The 24,766-nt window shown below is 39.8% G+C and overlaps 1 protein-coding gene and 1 long non-coding RNA gene across 2 annotated transcripts in view; one reads left to right on the top strand and one right to left on the bottom strand.

Moving 5' to 3' along the window:
* Positions 1-2,634: 2,634 nt before the first annotated feature.
* LOC147370496 (uncharacterized) overlaps positions 2,635-24,766 on the bottom strand; it is a 77,219-nt gene continuing 55,087 nt past the window's right edge. The window contains exon 3 of the long non-coding RNA XR_015165317.1: positions 2,635-5,409. This is a non-coding gene — a long non-coding RNA (uncharacterized LOC147370496). The remainder of the gene's footprint in view (positions 5,410-24,766) is intronic.
* NPFFR2 (neuropeptide FF receptor 2) overlaps positions 18,371-24,766 on the top strand; it is a 77,908-nt gene continuing 71,512 nt past the window's right edge. The window contains exon 1 of the mRNA XM_086405447.1: positions 18,371-19,097. The gene's annotated coding sequence lies outside the window, so the exon portion shown is untranslated. The remainder of the gene's footprint in view (positions 19,098-24,766) is intronic.

The following is a 24,766-nucleotide window of genomic DNA, read 5'->3' as shown; positions in this document are numbered from 1 at the left end:
GAAAGATTGCAGCATTTTTTAGATATCTCTTTGTTCTCAGATCCATATTTGTCCTTCTCCTACTCCTTTGTTGTCTCAAATAACCACATTGCCCAGGCTCCCATGTCTTTCTGATTTCTAGTTAGTTAAGTCAATGAGAGGCACTAGCAGAAGACTACACAGTAGAAGAGATGAATCCAGAAAATGTCTCCTCCTTCTGTCACTGGTGGCGTTTCCCATATGATCTGTGTCACCTTCAGGGTTCTGGCTTTCCACCAGTTCGTCCCTTCCTTGGTAGCCCAGGTCCCTCCAGATTGCTCACTATCATTCTAGCTTCTTTGGGATGGCTACTCCTAAGCCTGTTAATGCCACTCCTTGATGCTCCAAACACTTGGAGTGGCAGCAGATTCTAGCTCTTTTTTGTTTGGTTTCTTAGCTTTTCCCATCACTTGTATAACCAATTCTTGATATTAAATTTTTCTACTTGAAATATCTCAAGAAATTTCAGTTATCCTGATTTCTATAGTGATTTCTCTCCACTGATTTTTAAAATAATTTTTTTCTTTTAGAACAGTTACAGAATTACAGAAAATTTGTGAAGCTAGTACAGAGTGATACCATATACTCTGTACCTGATTTCCCATATTATTAACATCTTACATTAGTGTGGTACATTTGTGATAATTAATGAGCCAATAAACATATTATTATTGACAAAAGTCTACACTTCATCCAAATATCCTTAATTTTTACTAGATATCTTTTCCTGCTACAGGATTCCATCCAGGAAACATTCTAATTTAATGTAAAAAAATTGTGGTCTGTCTATGGATTATACCACAATACCTTTGCACTAAAAGGTATTACTGCTTTCTCTAATTCAAATTTAAAAATCCTATATCAGTCAAAGCTCTCTTATCCTATTCCTGTAAATTAGAAATAGGCATCATACTCCACAGTTTGAAGTGAGATTTCAGAGCCCTGCAATTTTTAAAGCCTCAAAGATTTCCTTTCCCTGGAGGAACCTGGAAGAACAATTAGGTATTCATTTGGTAAAACTGTCTCATTATCTTCAGATATGTAGGTGATTAAAAAAAAAAAAAACCTCAGCAGCCTAAGAATAAGAGGCTCAGATGAAACCGTTGTGTCAGATCCATTGATCACACAATTAGCAATAAGGGCTAAATTCTTAGCTGTTTTGCTGTTGGAAAAAAAAAAAAGTGGAACTACAGCCTGATATTATGCAATTTAGTCTTCTATAATTAGGAGAAGCGGTGGCATGGTCTTTAGCTTCTTTAAACAAGACTGTCAGTTAAAGCAAGCATAGCATAGTTCTGTAACAGTGAGCATCCTCCTCATTTATCCCTAACGAGTAGCAAAAATTTCACAGATTGGCACTTGTCCATGGACCACACAGACTGCGGTAGCACTGATTTAGGGGACAGTACATAATGGTTTAGTAGTTGTCCACATTTTAGTGTTGTCCATGGAATGTTAGCTGAAACAGAGCTGTAAGACTTCAGTTATTCTAAAAATCTGCTAAAAACACTTCCTTGCTATTATTCTAGGCATTTTTTTTTTTTAATCTAAAATCAAGAAATGTAATCTCAGAGAAGAGAAAAGGATAGAACAATTCTGGAAGCATGCAAGGAATTAGATTCTGAAGTCAGGCAATCACACCTACCTAACCTTGGAAACTTCAGAGTGGAAAAAAGGATTTCATTGGGAATGTAAAACATTTTTATTTTCGCAAAACAAAAATAAATTATGCAAATTCCTCTCTTTTCCTCATCTCTGATAGGCATTACATTCAATTCCCTAAGTTGTTCTTTAAACTGTCTGGCTTCTCCATTCTCATTGCCTCTGATAAGTGCAAGACACTTGTTTCCCCTGTACAATCATTCATAGTCTCTTATTTTTTTCCTGCTCATATTTTGGGTACAATTTATTTCCTTGAACACTTCTAAGACATATTTCATATCAAGTCTCCAATAATTCCAATATCCGATGTGCTGGAGGATTGAATTATTTGAAAGTTGAATTTGTATGTATATGGATAGATTGATGGATATTGCTACAATAGTCTATTGAAATTCAGTATTGAGATGTAGATTATTGTCTGGTTTAGCATAATTTGCTGTCTCCAAAGAAAGTGATTTTTTTTTTTTCATAAGAGACAGGCTCCATGACTGGACGACTGTGTCTTTGCCTTTGGTAATGATAATACATTCATCCAATAGTATAAATATCCATCTGAAAAGTCTAGTACTTTGAGATGTGATCAGTGGATCTGTTTTTTTGACAGAAATATTTAAAATTTGTTTCTTCTCCAAATGGAGATTATTTACAAATATCTAACCCTTTAGAATTTTTGAGAACTTATTTGTTATTGAGCATAAAAGAGTATAAAGATTTACCAACTATTCCATTTTCCTCTTCTATGTAGTTGAGACAGCCCAGTATGTTATTTCTCAATAATTTTAGTACTTATATTTCACAGAGAATGTCAAAATACTGAGTACATCCAATAAGTGATAAAACCTTCAAATTTAAAATACAGAGTACAATTTTTTTATTTAAAAGGCATTAATGGATAATTTGGAATGGGGCCAATATTTTAATAAAACATTTGATTTATTACCATATCAGACAGGATTTTACTAAATGAATTTATTGTCAGGAGGCGCCCTCTACAGACTCTACGGAAAAAAACTTCTCTAAAGAACACATTAAAATTAAAGTGTTTGGTTAATCCTTTCAGTTCAGTTCAGTCACTCAGTCATGTCCGACTCTTTGTTAGCCCATGAACCGCAGCACACCAGGCCTCCCTATCCATCACAAATCCCAGAGTTTACCCAAACTCGTGTCCATTGAGTCAGTGATGCCATCAAAAAACATCTCTTCCTCTGTCGTCCCCTTGTCCTCCTGCCCTCAATCTTTCCCAGCATCAGGGTCTTTTCAAATAAGTCAACTCTTCTCATCAGATGGCCAAAATATTGGAGTTTCAGCATCAGTCCTTCCAATGAACACCCAGGACTGATGTCCTTTATGATGGACTGGTTGGATCTCCTTGCAGGCCAAGGAACTCTCAAGAGTCTTCAACACCACAGTTCAAAAGCACCAATTCTTCAGCGCTCAGCTTTCTTTATAGTCTAACTCTCACATCCATACATGACTACTGGAAAAACCATAGCCTTGACCAGATGGATCTTTGTTGACAAAGTAATGTCTCTGCTTTTTAATATGCTATCTAGGTTGGTCATAACTTTCCTTCCAAGGAATAGGTGTCTTTTAATTTCATGGCTGCAATCATCGTCTACAGTGATTTTGGAGCCTCAAAAAATAGTCAGCCACTGTTTCCACTGTTTCCCCATATATTTGCCATGAAGTGATGGGATTGGATGCCATGATCTTAGTTTTCTGAATGTTGAGCTTTAAGACAACTTTTTCACTCTCCTCTTTCACTTCCATCAAGAGACACTTTAAGTTCTTCTTCACTTTCTGCCATAAGGGTGGTGTCATCTGCATATCTGAGATTATTGATATTTCTCCCAGCAATCTTGATTCCAGCTTGTGCTTCTTCCAGCCCAGCGTTTCTCATGATGTACTCTGCATATAAGTTAAATAAGCAGGGTGATAATATACAGCCTTGACGTACTCCTTTTCTTATTTGGAACTAGTCTGTTGTTCCATATCCAGTTCTAACTGTTGCTTCCTGACCTGCATATAGGTTTCTCAAGAGGCAGGTCATGTGGTCTGGTATTCCCATCACTTTCAGAATTTTCCACAGTTTATTGTGATCCACACAGTCAAAGGCTTTGGCATAGTCAATAAATCAAAAATAGATGTTTTTCTGGAACTCTCTTGCTTTTTTGATGATTCAGCAGATGTTGGCAATTTGATCTCTGGTTCCTCTGCCTTTTCTAAAACCAGCTTGAACATCTGGAAGTTCACTGTTCACGTATTGCTGAAGCCTGGCTTGGAGAAATTTGAGCATTATTTTACTAGCGTGTGAGATGAGTGCAATCATGAGGTAGTTTCAGCATTCTTTGGCATTGCTTTTCTTTGGGATTGGAATGAAAACTGACCTTTTCCAGTCCTGTGGCCACTGCTGAGTTTTCCAAATTTGCTGACATATAGAGTGCAGCACTTTCACAGCATCATCTTTCAGGATTTGGAATAGCTCAACTGGAATTCCATCACCTTCACTAGCTTTGTTTGTAGTGATGCTTCCTAAGTCCCACTTGACTTCACATTCCAGGATGTCTGGCTCTAGGTGAGTGATCATACCATCATGATTATCTGGGTCATAAAGATCTTTTTTGTACAGTTCTTCTGTGTATTCTTGCCACCTCTTCTTAATATCTTCTGCTTCTGTTAGGTCCATATCATTTATGTCCTTTATTGAGGCCATCTTTGCATGAAATGCTCCCTTGGTATCTTTAATTTTCTTGACGAGATCTCTAGTCATTCCCATTCTATTGTTTTCTTCTATTTCTTTGCATTGATCGCTGAGGAAGGCTTTCTTATCTCTCTCTTTGCTATTCTTTGGAACTCTGCATTCAGATGTTTATATCTTTCCTTTTCTCCTTTGCTTTTCACTTCTCTTCTTTTCACAGCTATTTGTAAGGCCTCCCCAGACAGCCATTTTGCGTTTTTGCATTTCTTTTTCTTGCGGATGGTCTTGATTCCAATCTCCTGTACAATGTCATGAACTCCATCCATAGTTCATCAGGCACTCTATCAGATCTAGTCCCTTAAATCTATTTCTCACTTCCACTGTATAATCATAAGGGATTTGATTTAGGTCATACCTGAATGGTCTAGTGGTTTCCTCTACTTTCTTCAATTTATGTCTGAATTTGACAGTAATGAGTCATGATCTGAGCCACAGTCAGCTCATTGTCTTGTTTTTGCTGACTATATAGAGCTTCTCCATCTTAGGCTGCAAAGAATATATTCAATCTGATTTCGGTGTTGACCATCTGGTGATGTCCATGTGTAGAGTCTTCTCTTGTGTTGTTGGAAGAGGGTGTTTGCTATGACCAGTGCATTCTTTTGGCAAAACTCTATCAGCCTTTGCTCTGCTTCATTCTGTACTCCAAGGCCAAATTCGCCTGTTACTCCAGGTGTTTCTTGACTTCCTACTTTTGCATTCCAGTCCCCTATAATGAAAAGGACATCTTTTTTGGGTGTTAGTTCTAAAAGGTCTTGTAGATCTTCATAGACCCGTTCAACTTCAACTTCTTCAGTGTTACTGGTCGGGACATAGACTTGGATTACCATGATATTGAATGGTTTGCCTTGGAAATGAACAGAGATCATTCTGTTGTTTTCAAGATTGCATCCAAGTACTGCATTTCAGACTCTTTTGTTGACTATGTTGGCTACTCCATTTCTTCTGAGGGATTCCTGTCCACAGTAGTAGTTCTTGTAGTTCACATCCATTGTTTAGAATCGTGCAGAAAAAGAGAAATATTAGTTAGTTGTTTTTTTGCATGCATGCTAAGCAGCTTCAGTTGTGTCCAACTCTGTGTGACCCTATGGACTGCAGCCCACCAGGCTCCTCTGTCCATAGGATTCTCCAGGCAAGAATACTGGAGTGGGTTGCCATGCCCTTCTCCCAGGGGATTTTTGGGACCCAATTGTTTTTTTTATGTCTTTTTAAATGTTCAGTTTCTTCATTTGCATATTTTTAGGAACTCTTCACTGGTGTGACAAGTAACACTAAACATAAATTCCATCTTCTTTAATTATAAAAATATTATCATAGCACATATAATCAATGTCTTTTTAAATGATATAAACCTTAAGTCTGATGATGAATTTAATCTTTGGTGATTAGTAGGAAAATATTTTGAGAATGCAAAAGTTTAGAAATAAAACTTACTTTGAAAGAAACCCAGATCTGTTAACTATCTTGTGTTTTTTTCTATTATGTAATTGACTCAAATATATCTAGTTTCAATATACTTTAAAAGAGGAAAATAGGGATATATTTATCAGCCAGCTGTCTGGTAGACTACTATGAAGACAAAAGGAATGTTGTTTACACTGTGACAACCATTTCATCTAAGTGAAAGTAGCCTAAATTCTACTTTTCTTAGAGCTGGGTGGTGAAGAGCATTACTCACTGTTAAGTACAGAACCTTTTTTTCTTAGATCATGAGAAAAGGGAGACTTACTTTTAGCAGGGAGAGAGAGAGAGAAAGTGAAACTTGTGGCTAATACCATATGATTAAAATCCATCATGATCAATCAGGAAATTAATAGCTAATGTTTGACTTCTCTAATGTATAAGACATTGCTACACTTTATATGTCCTAACTAATTTAATGGTCACAAATATCTTAAGAAAGGGAAGAAAAACCAGAAGCAAAACAAAAAGAAAATCTACAGAATGGGGGGAAATATTCACAAATGACACAACTGACAAGGGATTAGTCTCCAAAAATTTATAAACAGCTCATGTTGCTCAATATCCAAAAAACAAACAACCCAATCCAAAAAGAGGCAGAAGACCTAAATAGACATTTCTCTCAAAGATGACATACAGGTGGCCCAGACGCATATAAAAAGATACTCTACTTCACTAATTATTAGAAAAATGCAAATCAAAAGTACAGTGAGATGTCACTTCACACCAGTCAGAGTGGACATCAAAAAGTCTAAAAACAACAAGCGCCTAGAGGATATACAGGGAAGGGAACCCTCCTACACTGTTGGTGGGAATGTAAAAGGGTACAGTCGTTATGGAGAAGAGAATGAAGTTTTCTTTAAAACCTGACAGCGGAGATACCATATGATCCAGCAGTTCCGCTGCTGGAATTGCTGGATCCAGAGAACAACATGGTTTGAAAGTACACGTGCACTTCAACGTTCATTGCAGCACTGTTTACAATAGCCAAGGCATGAGAGCAACGTAAATGCTCATTGACAGATTAATAGGTAAAGAAGATATGATATACATATACAATGGCATATTACTCAACCACTAAAAAGAATGAAATAATGACATTTACAGCAACATGGATGAAACTGGAGATGATCATACTAAGTGAAGTAAGTCAGACAGAAAAAGACAAGTATCATATGATATCATTTACATGAGGAATCTGAAAAATGATACAAACTTATTTATAAAACAGGAAGACTCACAGTCTTAGAGAATGAACTTATAGTTACCAGGGAGGAAGGGCAGTGGGAAAGGGATAAACTGGGAGTTTGGGATTGACATACACACACTGCTATATTTTAACTAACAAGGGTCTACTGTAAAAAATAAATTAGAAAATACTTTATGAGTAGATTGGAGAAGGAAATGGCAACCCACTCCAGTATTCTTGCCTGGAAAATCCCATGGATGGCAGAGCCTGGCAGGCTGCAGCCTATGGGGTTGCTAAGAGTCAGACATGACTGAGCAGCTTCACTTCACTGAATAGATAATACTATTATCCCTATTTTATAGATAAGAAAACCAAATAGCAGAGAGAAGTAACATGTCCAATATTCACCAAGATGATAATTGTGGAACTAAGATTCCCTAAACTATAATGCTCTAATTGCTTTTATAACAAATATTACTTTTATCAAAGAAACAGCATGCTGAAGACTTTGCATCCATCTCTCTAGTCCTGGCTTACTAAAGCATTAATTAGCTCAAACGACAGGCTCAGCACCTGCTACAGGACAATAAAAAATGTATTCAAAAGTGATTAAGACTCACTCAGTTGGGGCTTTACATTTAATGAAGGAAGCAGACATAATAACAATGAGGTGTGATAAATTTAAAGAGATGTATGTATGAAGTACTAAAAGCACACAGGAGAGGGGTATTCTTGTTAAGGGGAAATCCAAGAAGATAGAGCAGCCTCTGTAAATACTTAGCATTGAAAGAGCAAGGCTTGTTTACAGAAGCACAAGTATGGAGCTCAAAATGGCTGTAGCATGAAGGTCAAAGGCAGATCAATGGGAAACGGGAATGGAACAGATCAGATCAGATCAGTCCCTCAGTCGTGCCCAACTCTTTTCGACCCCATGAATCGCAGCACGCCAGGCCTCCCTGCCCATCACCAACTCCTGGAGTTCACTCAGACTCACGTCCATCGAGTCAGTGATGCCATCCAGCCAGCTTATCCTCTGTTGTCCCCTTCTCCTCCTGCCCCCAATCCCTCCCAGCATCAGAGTCTTTTCCAATGAGTCAACTCTTCGCATGAGGTGGCCAAAGTACTGGACTTTCAGCTTTAGCATCATTCCTTCCAAAGAAATCCCAGGGCTGATCTCCTTCAGAATGGACTGGTTGGATCTCCTTGCAGTCCAAGGGACTCTCAAGAGTCTTCTCCAACACCACAGTTCAAAAGTATCAATTCTTCGGCGCTCAGCCTTCTTCACAGTCCAACTCTCACATCCATACATGATCACAGGAAAAACCATAGCCTTGACTAGACGAACCTTTGTTGGCAAAGTAATGTCTCTGCTTTTGAATATGCTATCTAGGTTGGCATGAAGGTCAAAGGCAGATGAATGGGAAACGGGAATGGAACAGAGGTAGGAGGTAAATCAGAAAACAGATTGTATCCAGCTGCCTATGTAATATTTTTCACTTTGTAAACAACATGTTTAAAACTCAGCTCATTTGATCAAACTAGTGGTTACCAGTGAGAAGACGGTTAGGAGGAGGGGAAAGACAGGAGTAGGGGATTAAAGGGTACAAACTACTATAGTGAAACAAATAATATATAAGGATACATTGTACAGCACAGAGAATACAGCCAATATTTTATAATAACTTTAAATGGAGTACAAAAATATTAAATCACGATGCTGTACACCTGAAAGCCATGTAATACTGTAACTCACCTGTACTGTAATAATAATAACAGAGCTTATTTTCTTCTGGTGAAACATGGTCCTTTTGTGGAGTTTCTCATTTTGGTTAACAGTACCCCAGACCACACAATTAACCAAAGCAGAAACATCTGAGGCATCTTCAAAGCTTTTTATTTAGTCACGCTTTTCATCCAATGACTCAAGTTCTATTGATCCTACATCCCAAATCTCCAGGTAGTCTTCCATTCATCTCTCAATCTAGGCCACTACTTCTTTAGTTAAGTTCTTATTGTTTGTCAGCATCTCTCAGGGTAATTCCTTATGCTTGCTCTCCCTCTACTGCACACTATGTTATGGGAAGCAATTGTTCTAAAATACCAATCCAATCCCGTCACTGCTGTACTTAAATCTTCAGGGGCGCCTTATTACCTTCAGGAAAAAAAAAATCCCTAAATCCTTAGCACACACAGCTCTCTACCATCTGCCCTAATTCTGATATCTTCTTCTGTACTACCTAATGTACACACACTGGATTTCAGCTCCGCTGAACTACTTCCAGTTATTCTGGTTCAGATGTTGGGTGGCTTAGTTAGGCATGTGGCCGACCTGCTCAACCTGACTTGATTTCAAACCCTGTCCATTCAGTAGTTAGCTGTGTGGTTTTAAGAAAGCAGTTTAATTTCTCTGGGACTGAATATTTTCAGCTACAAAGGAAGGAATACAGAAAATTATCGGTTATGAGAAGCAAATGAGATACTGCACTTTGCAAAATGCCTGGCCTTTATTTCCATTTAATAAATATTAACTTTGTGTCTTTTAAAAAAATATTCTGTACTTGCAAATATGCGGTTCAGTGCTCTTGGAATAACCTATTTCTACATAAGTGTTTGCCTGACAATTTCTTACTCACACTTCAATATTATTTGACATGGTAAATATTCTAACAACAAATAGCCAAAAGGTCATCTCTCCTAGGTGGTCTTGCCTGGACTCCTGAAGGAAGATTTAGAAAATCTTGTTAAATCCTCCAACAGCACATCTACTATAGTAGTTATTACAAGAATGTAATTATTCATTTTTTTGTTTCTGAGCCCTGGAGGAAGGACACTGTTTGTGATTGAAATGTGCAATAAATACTTATTGAATGAATGACATTGGCCAGTTCAAGAAGATGGTTTGTTGGCTTGCCTGTTATCACCTTACTGATTTCTGTTATATTCTCAAGCAAATTTTAAGACTAGTAAAAATCAGCTATCTTTTAGAAAGCCCAGAGATAAACCCAGGCACATATGGACATCTTATCTTTGACAAAGGAGGCAAGAATATACAATGGAGAGAAGACAGCCTCTTCAATAAGTGGTGCTGGGAAAACTGGACAGCTACATGTAAAAGAATGAAATTAAGAACACTTCCCTAACACCATACACAAAAATAAACTCAAAATGGATTACAGACTTAAATGTAAGGCCAGGAACTCTAAATCTCTTAGAGGAAAACATGGGCAGAACACTCTTTGACATAAATCGATGCAATATTCTCTCTGACCCACCACCTTAAGTAAAGGAAATAACAAAAAGAAGCAAATGGGACCTAATTAAACTTAAAAGCTTTTGCACAACAAAGGAAACTATAGAAAAGATGAAAAGACAGCCCTCAGAAAGGGAGAAAATAATTCCAAGTGAAGCAACTGGCAAAGAATTAATCTTCAAAATGGATAAGCAGCTCATACAGTTCAATATCAGAAAAACAAACAACGCGACCAAAGAAAAAAAAAAGGCCAGAAGACCTAAAGCGACATTTCTCCAAAGAAGACATATAGATGGCCAACAAACAAATGAAAAGATGCTCCAAATCACTCATTATTATAGAAATGCATATTAAAACTAAAATGAGATATCACTTCACATTATTCAGAATGGCCATCATCAAAAAAATCTACAAACCGTGAATGTTGGAGAGGATGAGGATAAAAGGGAACCTCCTGCACTGAAGGTGGGAATGTATACTGGTACAGCCTTTATGGAGAACAGTATGGAGATTCCTTAAAAAAACTAGTAATCAGTCTACCATATGACCCAGCAAAGAGATTAAGAAGTGACCAGAATACACAGAAAGTAAAAGTCATTCAATTGATCTTTGCAACTGCATAGACTATACAGTTCATGGAATTCTTCAGGTCAGAATACTGGAGTGGGTAGCCATTCCCCTTTCCAGGACATCTTCCCAACCCAGGGATCAAACCCAGGTCTCCCACATTGCAGGCGGGTTTTATTTTATTTTATTTATTTATTTATTTATTTTATTTTTACCAGCTGAGCCACAAGGGAAGCCCAGAATACAGAGAAGAACTATACAATAAAGGTCTCAACCATTCAGATAACCAAAATGGTGTGGTCATTCACCTAGAACCGGACATCCTGGAGTGTGAAGTCAGGTAGTTCTTAGGAAGCAATATTATGAATGAAGCTAGTGGAGGTGATGGAATTCCAGCTGAGCTAATTCAAATCCTAAAAGATGATGCTGTGAAAGTGCTGCACTCTATATGTCAGCAAATTTGGAAGACTCACCAGTGGTCACAGGACTGGAAAAGATCAGTTTTCATTCCAATCCCAAAGAAGGGCACCAAAAATGTTCAAACTACCATACAATTGTGCTTATTTGACATGCTACCAAGGTTATGCTCAAAATCCTTCAAGCTAGACTTCAGCAGGTTGTGAACTGAGAACTTCCAGATGTACAAGCTGAGTTTAGAAAAGGCACAGGAATCAAATTTCAAATTGCCAACATTCACTGGATCATGGAGAAAGCAAAGGAGTTCCAGAAAAGCATCTACTTCTGCTTCATTGACTATACTAAAGCCCTTGACTGTGTGGATCACAACAAACTGTGGGAAGTTCTTAAAGAGTTGGGATTTCCAGACCACATTATCTGTTTCCTGAGAAACCTGAATGTGGGTCAAGAAGCAACAATTGGAACCTGACATGGAACAATGGACTGGTTCAAAATTAGGAAAGGAGTACGACAAGGCTGTTTATTGTCACTCTGCTTATTTAACTTCTATGCAAGGTACATCATGCAAAATACTGAGCTGGATGAATCATAAGCTGGAATCAACTTTTCTGGGAGAAATATCAACTTGAGATATGCAGATGATATCACTCTAATGGCAGAAAGTGAAAAGGACCTAATGAGTTTCTTGATTAGGGTGAAAGAGGAAAGTGAAAAAGCTGGCTTGAAATTAAACATTCAAAAAACTAATATAACAGCACTCAGTCCCATCATTTAATAGCAAATAGACTGGGAAAAAGTAGAAGCAGTGACAGATTTCATCTTCTTGGACTCCAAAATCACAGCAGACAGTGACTGCAGCCGTGAAACTAAAAGATGTTTGCTCACTGGAAGGAAAGTGATGACAAAACTAGATACAATATGAAAAGCAGAGATATCATTTTGCTGACAAAGGTCCATATGGTCAAAGCTACGGTTTTTCCTGTAGTCATGTATGGATATGAGAGTTGGATCATAAAGAAGGCTGAACATCGATCAGTGGATTCTTTCGAATAGTGGTGCTAGAGAAGAGTCTTGAGAGTCCCTTGGACTGCAAGGAGATCAAACCAGTCAATCCTAAAGGAAATCAAGTCTGAGTATTCTTTGGAGGGACAACTGCTGAAGCTCCAAAACTTTGGCCACCTGATGCAAAGAGCCAACTCATTGGAATAGACCCTGATGTTGGGAAATGTTGAGGGCAGGAGCAGAAGGGGGTGACAGAGGATGAGATGGTTAGATAGCATAAATGACTCAATGGACATGAATTTGAGCAAACTGTGGGATATAGTGGAAGACAGAGGAGCCAGGTGTGCTACAGTCCATGGGGTTGCAAAGAGTGGACACGACTTAGCGATTGAACAACAAATGACAAAATAATCCCACTACTGTGCATATACCCTGAGCAAACCACAATTGTAAAAGACACATGTACCCCAATGTTCATTGTGGCACTATTTACAATATCCAGGACATAGAAGCAACCTAGATGTCCACCAACAGATGAATGCATAAAGAAGTGGTATATATATATATATACATACACACACACACAAGGGAATATTACTCAGCCATTAAGAGAGTGAATTTGGATCAGTTGTAATGACGTGGATGAACCTAGAACCTATTACACAAAGTGAAGTAAGCCAGAAACAGAAAAACAAATATTGTATATTAACTCAGAAACATAGAATATTAAAAAAAATGGTAGTAATGAACCTATTTTCAGAGAAGGAATGGAGACCCAGATGTAAAAAACAGACTTGTGGACACAGCAGGGGAAGGAGACCATGGGATGAAATGAGAAAGTAACATTCACTTCAGTTCAGTTCAGTTGCTCAGTAGTGTCCAACTCTTTGCGACCCCATGAATTGCAGCACGCCAGGCCTCCCTGTCCATCACCATCTCCCGGAGCTCACTCAGACTCACGTCCATCGAGTCAGTGATGCCATCCAGCCAGCTCATCCTCTGTTGTCCCCTTCTCCTCCTGCCCCCAATCCCTCCCAGCATCAGAGTCTTTTCCAATGAGTCAACTCTTTGCATCAGACTGAGTTTCCTGAGAGAACACAGTAGATATCGTTTGCTTGGGTTTATATATCAGATAATTGGAGAAGGAAATGGCAACCCACTCCAGTATTCTTGCCTGGAGAATCCGAGGGATGGGGGAGCCTGGTGGGCTGCCGTCCATTGGGTCGCACAGAGTCGGACACGACTGAAGTAACTTAGCAGCAGCAGCAGCAGCAGCATATATCAGATAGGCCCAGGCTTAGCAAATAATGTTGGAAACTGGAAATACTTGATAAGAGTAAGTCTGCATGCACATCCACAGGTTGAAGTGGGAACTTCCCATGTGTGGCTGTCGAGATGCACGCATATAGGTGAGAGTCTTAGCCCTAGGTCACAGGATATTGATAGTAAAACACGAAGTCTTTCTCTCTTACTCCTCTCACCTACAAGAATTTGATCACTTAAGTCTATGATCCTCATAACCTACGTTTGCCTCATTTCATCCATCTCTGACCCACAACTCTGTCCCTCTACCACTATCCCTTGTAACCTATACCCAATAAGTGACTCTTGACTTCTCCAGGCACTGGTGCTTGTAGTACCTCCTTTTGGAAACCACTCCTGCTTTGATCGTCATGAAACACTTCACATTCTTTTCATACCTCCCTAATTTCTCCTCATTTATGTTTTAGGCCTCTCTTCCTTTCCCTACCTTTTAGGCATCTCTTAAAGCTCTTTACACAAGTTTCTTCACTTTCCAGTTTTTTACTTGCTGAGTCAACTCACACCTACAGCTCCAACTATCACTTCTATGTGGATGACTCTCCAAATCTAAATTGGAAATGTAATCTCTCTGGCACCCTCCAGTTCCATATTTCAGCTGCTTACTTGTTATCACCCTCTGGCTCTTCTGAAATCATTTGAAATTCAACGCGTCTAAAACTGAGTCAGTATTTTCTCCAGGGTGCATATCTGTCTTTAGACTTCGCTGTTTCACACTAATGGTGTTAGCCTCCTGTGTGTGTGTGTGTGTGTGTGTGTTAGTCACTCAGTTGTGTCCAACTCTTTGCGATCCCATAGACTGTAGCCTGCCAGGCTTATCTGTCCGTGGAATTCTCCAGGCAAGAATACTGGAGTGGGTTGCCATTCCCTTCTCCAGGGGATATTCCCAATCCAGGGATTGAACCCAGGTCTCCCTCATTAAAGGCAGATTCTTTACCATCTGAGCCACTGGGGAAGCCGATATTAGCAACCTCTAATCGTGGAAATTCTAAAACTAGTGCAGTCTCAGTTGCCACCTTGGCCTCAATGGCCAATTCCTGCAGCATGTACCTATGTCAAGTATTCTACCCCATCCCTTCTTTTCCAGTTTTTCTGCCTCTTCTTTAACACAGTTCTCTCACCAAGACTACAGAAAATTTCTTGCCCGCACTCTTCCCCATATAATTGGTCCCGCTTACTGACTACTGTCAACTTGGCTCTCACTTTGTACACTAGTTTAGGCAAAGCTCCTTCTCCTCAGTTGGTTTAGACCATAGAGACCCATTAATCCCCAATTAGCCTATCTTCCACCCCAGGTACCCAGCCCTAGTCCTCAAACCATGGGAGGAAAGATGACACAGATCATCTCAAGTAATAGATAGCCCAATGCATACTACACATCATAGAGATGCCAGGAGTAATTAATAAGTTATTGAAGATATGACTCTTTTATAGAGATTATTTTATTCCTACTCATTTTAGCACTACAAGAAATTTATCTCAAATCAACTGCAATCAAATACATACAAATAGCAACATATTGATAACTGATAGAACCATTAATTACATGATTTTTTCCACTTCCCCATTTATACAGGTTTCTACTTCAGGAAATTTGTCAAAGGAATTGCTTAGTTTGTTGTTGTGTAATTGCTAAGTCATGTCCAACTGCAACCACATGGACTGTAGCCTGCCAGGCTCCTCTGTCCGTGGGATTCTCTAGGCAAGAGTACTGGAGTGGGTTGCCATTTCCTTCTCCAAGGGATCTTCCCAACCCAGGGACTGAACCCTCATCTCTTCCAGCTCCTGCACTGGCAGTCACATTCTTCACCACTGATCCACCTAGGAAGCCCTGTTTTGGCCATTACCCTAAAGAAAACCTTGCCTTCTTGCAGAAGGCTGATAAATAGATTAAGTCATTTTAGATGATTAGAGCATTTTTTATTCTAAATTGACAACATAAATCCACTCTTACATGCAAAGGATTAAGCTAAATTCTCAAATGTATGGGTACTTAAAAAACTCAGAACCACAAATATTTTAAACATAACAATGTATTGAATGAAAAAAATACTCACTCTAATTCTTTTTTGCAGTTCTGAAATATCAGCTTTCCGAGAACACTTATGGTTTTGACTTCCTAAGCATTCATCATAACATCGTGATATGTTTTTCCAGAAGCAGTGGATTTAATCTTATCACATAACTGTTACTGGAGTTTGGGTAAACAATGATTATTTTAAGGCAGTAGCTTAAGTGTAAGAATGAGGGCCACTGAAATAGAAACCAAGCATGCAATTTGAAATTATTTTGTAATTCTCTTCTAAGATTCAGTCCAACAGAAATGAGAGGTTAAGCAGGAAAGAAGTCTGATGAGATCATTCTTTGATTTATTATCATCCCATAGTATTCTTTATTATCATCCCATAGTATTCCACAAAGCATTCATCACACTGTGGTGACCCCTAAAAAAGGTCAAATGTTTCTTATTTAGAAATTGCCTTGACTGACTCTTCCTTTGTAAAAGTAAAGGAACTAGAGAGTTTAAGTACCAGTTCGCTCCAGGTGCTTAAACTCCACATTGTTTTGACAGGTTTCAGCTCAAAGCATAGCCAGTCATTCATGATCACTCTGTTCAAAGCCCCACTCCCACCTTCACATTTTATCTATGTGAATGAATTTCAATTTTCCTTATGTAAGGTTGCTGCTGCTGCTGCTGCTAAGTCGCTTCAGTCGTGTCCGACTCTGTGCTACCTCATAGACGGCAGCCCACCAGGCTCCCCCGTCCCTGGGATTTTCCAGGCAAGAACACTGGAGTGGGTCGCCATTTCCTTCTCCAATGCATGAAAGGGAAAAGTGAAAGTGAAGTCGCTTAGTCCTGTCGGACTCTTAGCGACCCCATGGACTGCAGCCTACCAGGCTCCTCTGTCCATGGGATTTTCCAGGCAAGAGTACTGGAGTGGGGTGCCATTGCCTTCTCCGTATGTAAGGTTAGCACAGAATAATGGATAATCACAACACCATGGAGCTCAGGTAGATTTGGGATCTGACACTGTTTCTATCACATATTAAATATGTAACCTTGGCTCACTACTGATTTCAGTAAGACCTTGCCAGTCAAAGTGTGGTGTGTGGACCAGCAGCATCTGCAACACCTGGGAACTTTTCAAAAAGGCAAACTAGCAGCCCCATCTCGGAACTTTGGAGTCAGAATCTACATTTAAATTCTCCATTAAAATTGTCAGTGGGGGAAGGTGAGGGGAGGAGGATAAGGACAGTAGTTCTCACAGGGTGCTGTTTTATGAGATACAGAAAGTGAGTCATGATTTAATGATTATTACATGGCAAGTTTTGTATGTCTTTTAATTTGTAATAGAATTCTTGCAAGCTAGACATTACCTCACTGTCTCATTAGAAGCTTTGCCATTATTCCTAATTCATTCTGGTGATCTATTTTTCAAGTGGTGGTAAGTAGAATCATACGGGGGTGTGTGTGCACTCAGTTTCTTAGTCAGTGTCCGACTCTTTGCAACCCCATGAACAGTAGCCCACCAGGTTCTTCTGTCCATGGAATTTTCCAGGCAAGAAATACTGGAGTGGGTGGCCATTTCCTATTCTAGGGGATATTCTGGACTCAGGGATCTAACCCACATCTACTGTGTCTCCTGCATTGGCAGGCAGATTCTTTACCACTGAGCCACCTGGGAAACCCTATGATATGGAGTGATGGGTCATAATTTTTTTTTTTTTTTGCTTTGATTTGAGAATTTCTGATTAGATACAGAATGCCTTTCTCTTTTTAGCTTTATTTTGATGAACTTTTACTTCTAAGTCCTGCCTCCTATTAGTATCTGTTTATCTGTTTAATGTCTTTTATCCTAAGACTTCCTATGCCTTTAAATGTGGTTGCTGCTGTTGTTGCTGTTGCTAAGTCGCTTCAGTCGTGTCCAACTCTGTGCGGCCCCATAGACGGCAGCCCACCAGGTTCCACCGTCCCTGGGATTCTCCAGGCAAGAACACTGAAGTGGGTTACCATTTCCTTCTCCAATGCATGAAAGTGAAAAGTGAAAGTGAAGTCGCTCAGTCGTGCCCGGCTCTTAGCGACCCCATGGATTGCAGCCTACCAGGCTCCTCTTTCCATGGGATTTTCCAGGCAAGAGTACTGGAGTGGCAAACTCACAAAGTGTGACTAGCATCTCTGCCCTGAACTATGCAAAGGTTTGGGAAAGATAGCCCTTTCAGGATCCTGAACACAGGATCCAGGTTTAAACACACACATGTCTGAACCTACGACCTTAATCCAAGACCAAAGAATCCTATTTTAAAAGATTTCTCCAAGCAGCTTTTTCTTGTATCTCACAATCTGCAACAATTTAAGGCAGAGATATGTAACAGCTGAATTTTCAGCTCCTGGAGCCTATTATGTCATTTAAAAACAACCTCTGTGATATTGGACAAGCCATTGAATTTCGTGCCTTGGTATGGACTGGAAATAATTGTACACTATGACTTAACAAGTCTGTTGTGGTTTCCCATAGCTGTTGTGCTGTGAAGGTCCAATCTGATAACTTATGCAAACAAAGACCCTTCACAGACTTTCCCCACACCTGACCCTCATCTCTGTTACTCTCCTAAATCACCTTTATCCCTTTCTCATAATTGTACAAACCTATAAGTTAGTTACATATTAGGCACGATTTCTCTATTAGCGACTTCCAACAAAGCACATTCTTCTTGTTAGAATCACTGAGTTTTTCTTTCAGGTTCATTCCTTTCTCCTTCTAATTACAGCATGAATTCACATTTCCATAATTCCAGAGAGGATTTCTTGCAAGCTAAAAGGTCTTTGCAAGAACTCACGGATCAGGGTCCACTTTGGAGAACGGGAGGGTTTTCGCAGTCTGCATGCAGCCTGCAATGAACTCTTTATCCCTAAGAGAATGTTACAACAATAAGGTTTACCGAATGCTTACTATGTACCAATCACCACCCCAGGCATTTTGCACAGACACACTCATTCTCAGATTACCCGGTGACTAATATCAGCCTTATCTGTAGTTTACAATGAAATCCCAGACACAGGGAAGCTCAATCACCTGCCCAAAGTATGGAGCCAGGCAATCAAAGACGCAGTATTAGTCATAGTGATGCTTTCCTTTGCTGCACACGGATTCTGAATTTCACAAGGAGGTATCCGGATGCCCCTTATCAGGATATGAATACTTTCTTTGGGCTCCCAGCAGCTGGCTGCTGCCCCCTGGAGAGTGACGTTACATCGGAAGGGGGCCAGGAGGCAGAGGGCGAGCCAGCGTGCGAGCACACAGCCCCAAGCGTGAAGCCTGCAGGCAGGCGCCGGCGGGGTCCGAGACGCCAGGCGGTGGCAGGTGGAACCGGGACAGGATCATCGGAACCTGTTGCTGAAACCCAGCCAGGACACTTCGACGCCGCTGGGGCTCTGCCCTGGGCGTGGTCTGCAGGTAGGGGAGCGGGTCAGACTGGGCTGGGAACCCCAGTGCCCGCGGCTGGCTTGGATGATTCGCATTAGCGATTGGGGAGTGTTATCTTGGATTTTGCGACTTTATTCTTTCCACTTTCCCCAAATCCCTTCCTAATCCCACGGGGCACTGTCTGTGGACTCCCTTTGGTCACCAGCGTGACTTTTTGGGGCTTCTGTGCCCAGGCTGTCCAGACCACTGATGCCTCTTCCCAGGCTCCTAGTGCTGGGATGGGGCTAGGAACCGGGAGGAGGGAGCCACTTAAAACCCCTCCATAGCAACCCCCAGCCCCCTTTTAAAATAACTTTCCTGTTGAGTCTTCTTGAAGTCCATGCCTGATACTAGCGAGTTTTCTAAACTTCTGTCTACATTTGTGATGATTTAAGCAATGATCTTTGGGTATGTGAGTGAGGCTGCATCTTGTATGCTTTTATTTGCCAGAAAGGCTAAAATGTGTTTTTTTATCCAGGTCCAGCACAGAGCCTCCACTGAAGGCTCTTGGAGAGATTTTTGTAAAGCTCTTTCTAGGGTGTGAGAAAGGATTTCCAGACAATGCCAAGTTTAGCCTGTCTTTTACCAAAACTCCAGGCATTTGCCAGAAGTTCAGCCCTTGGTCAAAGACAGTGTCCGGTGTGGAAAACCAGGAGCATTCTCTGCTCTGCGCTATGGTTTTTGTTTAAAGACAGAACTATAAACTAAGAAACAAAGATTCATTTGCTTATCCCTTCTTTTGCCCTCAGCTAGACTAGGTATTTCAAAAAATTATTTATTTTAAAGAGTCAAATCTAAAGATGGCATGTTATAAGAATATGATAGATTTCTTTTCTGATCAAAGTATTAAAAGTTATTTTAACCATGTGTCTAAATTTCTCTTTCCATTATACATCCAAATCATTTTCAACTGATAATGACCAAAGAGGGGAAAGATAGGCAAATTCTGGTTTGTAATATGTAAACACATTTCTGTTTCCAGCTTCAACTCTAATTATGTAAACCGAAGTAGCTTGTGTAAAATCATCTTAATATTTTAAGTTATGATTGAATTTGCAAAATTGCTGTGAAATGCTCAAGATAGAACCATTACCATGAACAGAGAGTTGAGTGGCAACTGTAAACAGAGTTTGGTTAGCGTCTTTCATCTGTTAAAAGCTGCTATCATTTAGGAGAACAGGTCTTCACTGTATACTGCATTATCATCATTAAAAAGTAGTTGTTATAATAACCTAAAATGTAATTTCAATATTGCTTGATGATGCATTAATGTGTTATTCATATGTTATCTTCTGCTTTTTTATTAGCATAAATATTTTTCTAAAATCCATATCATCCAAGAAGATCTTCCTAATAGCCATTTTTCTTGATGTCCATAGGCATCTTCAGGAAAGTTTGAATCTCAAACATTTTTTTCTTAGTCTATCATCTATCTGTCTATTTTATCTTACATTTTTATTCCTGAGCATTTTATGAATAAATTATGAAGTATTTAAAAGTCTGTATTAGAAATTTGTTGTCTTGTTTTTATGATTCTTTAAGTCATAGCTCCTTTTAAGTACACCAGTATTCTTTTTTTACAGATTCAAAGGCCGTAGAATGTATAGATATAAATTTACTATTAACCAGTGAATGATTTGCTCCTGCAAAAATTGTTTATTGTTCTTGTATTTATTATTATTTATCAGTGTGTGTGATTGCTGATAAAAAAAAAATTCATGAAAATGACTCTCTGATAAATATTCATGAATGTTTTCACTGTAGTGCCCTAGAGTGGATCTCCAGCTGTAATACAGACATAAGAATAACTGTTCCTCAAAGCATCATATATTAAAAAATAATCATTTTGTAAAATATTACTTTCCTTATTCTGGAGAGGGTAAGTTGATTTTAAATGAAAACTTTAAAACTGTAGTACATATTGAAAGAAAGATAAATATAACCTCATGTTCCTAAAATAGATCTATATAGTTTTATATTAATCTTACCAAGTAGTTCTCTTAAAGACATGAATTTTATGCCTGCGATTAGCCTGCTGTTGACAGCTGATTTTTCTTTCCTTCCTAATTACCTTTAGTTTTAAGTTCTAGCTCTGGGGGATAAACTGGCTCTTAAATGAATTTTCCAATTGCCTTGAAACTGAACATTCGGAGTCTAGAAGGTCCCTTACTCTATCAAACCAAAGGCAGATGTAAAGATACTGCCCCAGCAATGAGTTACAATGGTCACCACAACAGACAGCTTTTTTGAATGAGTTTCATGGAAATGGCAACCCACTCCAGTGTTCTTGCCTGGAGAATCCCAGGGATGGAGGAGCCTGGTGGGCTGCCGTCTATGGGGTCACACAGAGTCGGACACGACTGAAGTGACTTAGCAGCAGCAGCAGCATGTCCTTTAAGCACCTTGTGGAATTCTGAGATACCAGAGTTACAAAAATGAAGAGATAAAGTTCTTTTCTCAGTCAGGCTTCTCATTGGCTCTGTGCCTAAGGCAAATCATTTAACTTGAGTCTAAATTTCTCAAATATAAATGGATAAGTTAGAATATGCTTTCTAAAATCTTTTCATCCCTCTGGGTTTCCATTTCCCAGGCAAGAGTACTGGAGTGGGGTGCCATTGCCTTCTCCGATGATAAGAGGGCAGACGACCCAGGGTGAGAAGTCACAGATATCCTTGTTTTGCTACTTGAAAGCAGCCAGCCTTAGTCAAGACCCTGAAAATTCTATAAAATCATTATCTCCTGTCTCCACTGGGCGATTAGAAGGAATGAATGGAGCGGTATAGGTGACTGTGCTGGGTGCAGCCTCTGGCACAGCATTGTTCTTTAGGACACCCATCTCTGACAGATCTAAAGTCTTTCCTGTCTCCAGTGGGGAGGAGATGAGAGAAGTGCATAGAAATTCCTTCCATGTGTTCAAGTGGCTGTTACCAGTACATGCATGCGTGCTAAGTTGCTTCAGTCGTGTCTGACTTCACGACCCTATGGGCTGTAGCCTATCAGGCTCCTCTGTCCATGGGATTTTACAAGCAAGAATACTGGAGTGGGTTGCCATTTCCTTCTCTGGGGGAGCTTCCTGACCCAGGGATCAAACCTGTATCTCTTGTGTCTCCTGCATTGGCAGCAAGTTCTTTACCACTAGGCCCCCCCCCTCCCCCCGGGGAAGCCCTACCAGTGCAGCTTCTCTAGGATGTATCAAGGATTGGGACACAGGATGATCAGAGCTTCAGGCATGGGGTGAATGCCTCTTTGATATTTCACCAACTCTCCCCTCATACACAAAAAGTCAAAATGAGTCAGAACAGCACAAAAGTCAAGCTCCATGCCACACAGACTGAGAAGACAAGCCCTATTCCAGTTCCCTGCCAACCTGGGTGTAGTTCTGTTCCAGTTTAACACACCAGACACATTATATCAGGGGAATCATAACAACTGCAGAATCCCAATCACACCACTGCAGTAATTTAAAGAAAGAAAGAAACTACAAACAAAATAACACCTGAAATGCCAAGAAATTGGTTCTCTCTTAACTTTGTTGCTACTGAAAATTTAACATGTCTAAACACTACCAATATTTCTGATTTTCTTTTTGGGCTGTTGAGAGGCTTCATTTAAGTGTCTGCATAAAATCTGGGTTCCACTGGGGCACTTACAGACTAAGGCATCTTCTGCTGGAACTAATACATCTTTGAATTGCAGTTGACCTTCATTTTCAAAACTCTAAAGGGTCTACCAAGCATATGAGAATATTTTAGTTCTGCTTGTTTTGGAAAACAGTTTCTGAAAGTCAAATGAGATAGTGAGAGCTAATCTTCAGTGAGTTTTGTCGATAAGGAAACAGAGGCTTGGAAATGATTTTGCCCGAAGTAAGCTAGACTGAGGAATTGGGATAATGAATTCATGTAGCCTTCAAGTCCATGAGCTTAAATTCAATCCTGCAGGGCCCCTGAGTACATAGTAATAGCAGCTTACAATCAAAGTACTTATTTCTGCATATGCCAAGCCTTTCTAAACAAACAAAGCTGCATTCTTAGGAAGAAATAAATATTACAGGCTTGATTAAGTTTCTTATAAACCAAAATAGGAAACATTCATTACTTGTGAAACTTTTTCAAATGCCTATACCTAAGTCCCACCACTGGACATAAATTGATCTGGAGTTAGCTCTGAGTATTTGTATTTTTTATTTCACTTAGAAATGAAAAGAATCTGCATGCTTACTCTTAAGTGAAAATAATGGGTCCCAACCCACATTGCTGTTTTCAGAAATAGATAGAAGAAACTCAAGTATTATCTGGGAAAAGAGATATTTAAAGAAAACAGGGCAAGGGGATAAAGATTTTGTGAATCCATTCTCCCCAGAACTCCAGCCAAATCAAATAGTTGTGTATATTAGTTTATTTCCTGTGAACATAAAACTCAATAAGGGGAAATTTCAGATCAAGAAGTTGCTCATGACTTTAAAGATTCTCCTTTTCTTCAGGGAAGAAAACAGCAGGGATCTGTAAGTTTTGCAAACTACTTCTTTCACAGAGCATCATCTCACACATCCTGTCTCCTTGCAAAACTGAAACATTTAGAGAGGTGTCACCTGAACTCTCCTACTTTCCTTTAAAGTAGGGTATCTTATTTAATGGCTTTTCTTAAAGACTCGAATAAACTGAAGTGAACTGAAAGAACCTAAAGTTTCTAACTTTTCCTTTACCATTTCATCCCTGTCCCTGCAATCTCACACAATGGTATTAAAGTGAAGGTAGGCTCGCTAGGGACTCAGCTTCCTACCCTTATAAGCAGAGTGCATTGCATGATTAACAGGTACCCTCTAGTAGAGTTTGGCCTTCTCTGGTAGCTCAGATGGTAAAGTGTCTGCCTACAACTCGGGAGACCCAGGTTCAATCCCTGGGTTGGGAAGATCCTCTGGAGAAGGAAATGGCAACTCACTCCAGTACTCTTGCCTGGAAAATCCCATGGATGGAGGAGTGTGGTAGGCTACAGTCCATGGGGTCACAAAGAGTTGGACATGATTCTCTAGTAGAGTTTATAGCCTCTTGCTTCCTCGGTCTTTTACTCATATCCCCTGGTTGCCTTTCTGGAATTCCCCATCCTCAACAGGTTTGCAAAGTCTTTTTGTCCTTGGATGGCTGCTGATGTCATTAATATCACAGTGCTCCTTCAGGCTTGAAAGTCTTTGGCTAGAATCCTGCTGCTTTGAGGAGATTTGTTCTCTTTGTCGCCACTTCTTTCCCCTGGAAAAGCTGCTTTGAGTGGTTTCTGACCCAGAGCATGGTTCACACTTCTCCCACAACTGGCAGCCCTGGGGGTTCACTGCAGACTGTGAGGAGCCTGCCCAAGTACCCCATCCTGAGCGTGCAGTTCATCATATTTTGATTGTCCAGGTTTTAGGAACTTCTAATTCAAGTTTTTCTATAGAAGCAGGCCCTCGAAGTGTCTACAGTCTGCAAGCCTGATGAATTCTGAGTTCATGCTTAGTGCTCATTCCCCTTGTCCTTATGTGGTGCCTCCAGCCTGGAACATTCCAAGCTCAGACCTCCTTACAGGTTTTGGACTTGCCTTCTCCCCACCTGAGAACCTCAAACGTCAGAGCTGCACAGGCAGGGATCAGGTCTGGTGTGCTCCTAAGGCTATTTGTCCTCACAGTGTCC

This window comes from Bos grunniens, chromosome 6, assembly GCF_055505025.1.
Source record: "Bos grunniens cultivar Pamir isolate PY7600 chromosome 6, Bosgru_T2T1.0, whole genome shotgun sequence".
NCBI classification, from domain to species: Eukaryota; Metazoa; Chordata; class Mammalia; order Artiodactyla; family Bovidae; genus Bos; species Bos grunniens.
Note: the sequence above shows the minus strand (reverse complement) of the source record. Positions and strands in the feature narration are given on the sequence as shown.